Source organism: Tupaia chinensis, unplaced genomic scaffold, assembly GCF_000334495.1.
Source record: "Tupaia chinensis unplaced genomic scaffold, TupChi_1.0 Scaffold144559_1, whole genome shotgun sequence".
NCBI lineage: Eukaryota > Metazoa > Chordata > Mammalia > Scandentia > Tupaiidae > Tupaia > Tupaia belangeri.
In genome coordinates, this window is record NW_006204419.1 from 46,047 (window position 1) to 50,610 (window position 4,564).

At 38.9% G+C, this 4,564-nt stretch overlaps 1 pseudogene; it reads right to left on the bottom strand.

Annotated features, from left to right (window-relative positions):
- Positions 1 to 3,071, bottom strand: part of LOC102481261 (rap1 GTPase-GDP dissociation stimulator 1-like) — an 8,033-nt pseudogene extending 4,962 nt beyond the window's left edge.
- Between the last annotated feature and the right edge of the window lie 1,493 nt (positions 3,072 to 4,564).

Here is a 4,564-nt window from a genome sequence, read left to right on the forward strand (position 1 = left end):
TATACTTAATGATGTATAAAGGCAAAAGTATTACCAGTCTCTTAGAAAAAAAAAAGATGATCAAACCATGGCTTCAGATGAATATAAATGAATACCTCAAACAGATTCCATTCTTCTATCATATAATTAAAATACAAATTTCTCAAAAAAAATAGCTCTATAGGAGTAATCAATTTCCATTTAGGATTTTAATGTTTTAAATTTAATTGTTTTCTCTTTTACATAGAAGTGTTTATGATAATATTGACAGAAAAATAAAAATGTACAATAAAAAAGTCTGTACACAAAGTGACATGTTATATTAAAAAAAAAGACATAAAAGGATACACTAGAAGAATAAAGTAAAGTTGACTGTGGTAGACTACATGGGAGTCCAGCAACATAGCCATTATGCCAACTGCTGTTCACTATTCATTCTAATTTTTAATACCTTTTTTTCTACTAGCTTTTAGTGTACTTTGCCCATCTGTTTTGGAGTTTCCTGATGTGTTAAATAGTGTTGATGTCTTTATGTTTTTATGATGTCTTCATCTTTTTGTTTTCTACTCTGGATAATTTTATTATATTCTTTTTATAAGTTAAGTTTATAATGTTGCTAAACATTTTATCTAAATGTCAAGAAAGTACCTAGAGATGTTCACCAGAATTCAATAATTATATGAAGAGAACAAACAAAAAATCTTTAGAAGCAAAGTTATTGAAGCTTGAGGTACTTATAATTGATTGTCTGCATTCTTATAAAGTTTGGGGGCATGAAGTAGCATAGTGATTAAGGTGCTGGAATCCCACGTGGTTTGAATCATGGACCGAGCATCTTGAAATTCACACCAAGTGCATGTGCATGCATGCCTAAAATCGCAAGTTGAGAATGAAGGGGAAGGGACTACAGTGTGGCCATCCCCCATGGTGGGTGATTTATCACATTCTGTCTCTCTGTCACTCTTTGTCTCTCTGTGTAGTGCATGTACTCCATACCAAAAAGCTCTCTAAAAAATAACTCATATAGAGGGACCTTCAGGTGGCAAAGTGAGTAAGGTGCTGAACTTCCACATGATCAGCTACAGTGCTAATCCTGGATATGGTTGCTCAAAAATCATGCCAGGCATGTATGTGTGCATGTCCAAAATCCCAGTAGGAGAATGGAGGAGAAGGGATTGCTGCATGGCCATTCCCCGTGGGAGGAGGAGTTTCTCACTTTGTCTCTCAACATCTCTCTCTGTTAAGTACACATGCCCTTTGGCAAAGTCCTTTTAAAAATAGAAAGAGTTGTATAGTTGAAAGATTCCTCATTACTATCTGTTGAGCAATTTTAAGAAGAAATCATACATTTAGTATGTTTCAATTCAGTAGTAAATTTTATATTTAGTTAATTACAATGTAATTATTGTAAACTGGTTTACTCTTTTTTAAAGAGATTGTTTTCTGTAGAGCACAAGAGCTCACCAGAGAGACAGAGTGAGATAGAGAAACAGAAAATGAGAAATTACCCTGCCCCTATTTTTGGCCACATCACAGTCTCATCTCCTGCACTTTCTTCTCTGGATCTTGGGCACACACGCACATGCATCTGGTGTGAGTTTTAAGTTGCCGGGTCCAGAACTCGAACTGCAGTTAACTACATGTGAGTACAGTAATTTGATTTCTTCTTAGAACTGAGTTATTATAATATTAAACTTTTAATTTAAAAATATTAACACATTGTAGTTTTCTTACATAGAATCTATTTCCCACTCTTGGGGAAAAAATGGAAGAACTGAGATCATGATCTCTATGCAGAGAATGTTTTACTGCTTGATTATATTTCTGGGTTTAACATTTAAAATGTTAATTTATAAAAAGTAAACTATGTGATTTTCAAATTACATTATATAGAAATATTACATTGGGGATAATAGAGACTTCAAATAAGAAAAAATAGAAACAAAAGTAGTTGTGCAGTTTTAGAGAACTTAATAAAAAGTCATTATTTGAATCAGTGGACTTTGGAGTCAATACAGAATGGTTGTCAGTATTACCTGTGTAGATGACTAGTAAGGGATGTGCAGGATTTTCAGAATCCTGTGTGTCCTTTGTTTTTTTAGAAGTTTTTGCCTTAGGGCACCTGTGCTTGCCATAAAGAAAGAGAGAGACAGAGACAGTGATAGGCAAAGTGAGAAATCACCTCTGGAAGGAAGGACCAACAAAATCCCTTCTCCTTTATTCTCCTCCCGGGATCTTGGGCATGCATGCACAAATACCTGACTTGAATTTCAAGACACTGGTCTTGACTCAAACTGCTGTCAGTCATGTGGGAGTCCAGGAACATAACTGCTACACCACCTGTTGATCTGCCCCCTTCCCAGTATTTATAGCGATATTTGGTGTCCTGAGATTGATGGTCCTCTCTTGAAAAGGATTTTTTGTTTCTCTGCCTGCTTTCCCATCTCATCACAAAGTCTCACAGAACACATATTTCCAGCTTGAGTATGGCTGTGTTTTTGTTCTTCAGAGACACATTCTCATATCCTCTTGGCTTTTCAAGCTTCTAATAAAAGACAAGCAAACTTGTAAAACAGAAATTTGATGATTAATCTGAGGGTGCTCAGAGAAAGATCTATTTGCTTCAAACCATTCACCTTGGTAGATGTTATGGTACATGCACAGGCAAGGCTGTCATTCTATAGTATCCCCCTGCTGCAATTCATCAAGGAACATGGCACATTCCCATCATCTTTACTCAGTACATCCTCATTATAGGTTATTCTTGGCTTCTTTCAACACATCACAAGATGCACATCCATGTCACCTAAAGGTACAAATTTTGCACACACAAGACACTTACGTTCTCCAAACACACGCAGTGAGAGGTGAACTAGTAAGGAGCTGATCACCAGGGCATGGCCTGTTGGGTCACCTCTGGCCAACTTCTCTCTACCACTGACACCGTCATCCCTGGAGCTGCTGAGCATGGAGTCCTGTGAGCCCCACAGGCCACTGCTGCTGGTGGAGTGCTGAAGGAAGACTACATGAAGGATGCACTCAGAAACCAGCTGCATAGGGCCTCCATGAGGTGCTGGAATAATGAGGTCCATCACCTGAGCTGGAAACCTGTCATTCCCTCCTGCCCACACTCTTTTTGACCCCTCTGCTGCTACTGGATGGTAGATCTGAGCCTGAGTTGAGAAGTGCAGCCAAGAGCTGCTGGGCCACTCTGCCTGGGGCCCACTTCTCACATACTGTGGCAGGGCCCAAGAGCAGCACCCAGAGCATCTGAGGAGCTGAGAGAACAGTCAGGGTCAAGGCTTCACAGGTGCTCTCACAGGCCCCGCTCATACAGGGTCAATGCCAGGTACCCAAGGGAACTATGCATGGTAGTTCTCTTCTTCTTGGGGTCAGTGGGTGAGACTGGTGTTCTTATTGGGAATCAGAGATGAGCAGAGCTGAAAGAACAGGGCCTTGATTCTGACACCTCCCGGTGGCCCTTCCAGGAGGGAACAGATCAGGTGACTGTGAGACAGTTGCTATTTCATCTCTGGTGGCCACAACTGCCAGGCTCTCTCCAGGGAGCCACTGCTAAAGCCACCATACTCCTGATACCATAGGGGTTCTTGAAAAGGTTAGTTTGTTTGTTCGTTGTTACAAATTATCTTATTTGGGGGTCAGAAGATGGAGTGGAAGTTGAGGCACTGCAGATAAAAAACTGCAAATTGAGACTCTGACCTGGAAGCTTACTTTCACACTTTCTCTCTCCCTCTAAAAAACAATTATTTTATTTTATTATCTTTTTTTTTTTTTTGACCAGAGAAAGAGGGAAGGTGAGAAAGCACTTTTGATACTTTCGGAATTGAGTCCTACCAGGTCTGGGACTCGAACCATGGTTAGCCATGTGGGAGTTCAACACCTTAACCACCATACAACCTGTTGGTCCAATAAATCATGATTTACTATTAGTATTATTTTTATTTTATAAATTTAATTACTATATATTACTTTGCTTGTATCTCTAAGCAAAACTTCTACAACATTCCACAAGTTCTGATAAGATCTGTTTCCAGTTTTGTCTTAGGTATTTTTGTTAGTTACCCAGCAGGTGGTATAGTAGTTAAGCCACAGGACTCCCACATGTAGTCCACTGCAGTTAGAATCCCAAAGTTCTTGACCTGGAATCTAGGAAATCAGGTGGGTCATGTATGTATGGGTACCAAAAATTACCACAGGAGAATGTAAGAGAAGGAATTAGAGCATGGCCATCCCCTGAAGGGAGATTTCTCATTTTCCCTTTAACTGTCTATGTCTCCTACCAGCACAGTCCTGTTGGCAAAAACCTTTAACAACAACAAAAAAAAGAGTAATTATTATTTAAATAAAAATATGCATTATGTATAAATCTGTTCTTTCTTTCACATTATTTATTATTTGTTTTTTTGTATATACTTTCAATCATATTGTTTGGCTTACAATGAGGCCATTTCGATATGTGCACATTTCTCCCCAGACCCATTGATCAAAATATCTTTAACAGATAACACCACACCTCCCTATCCCATCAATGCTCTACCTCTGTATCCCTTCTCCAAATGTCCTT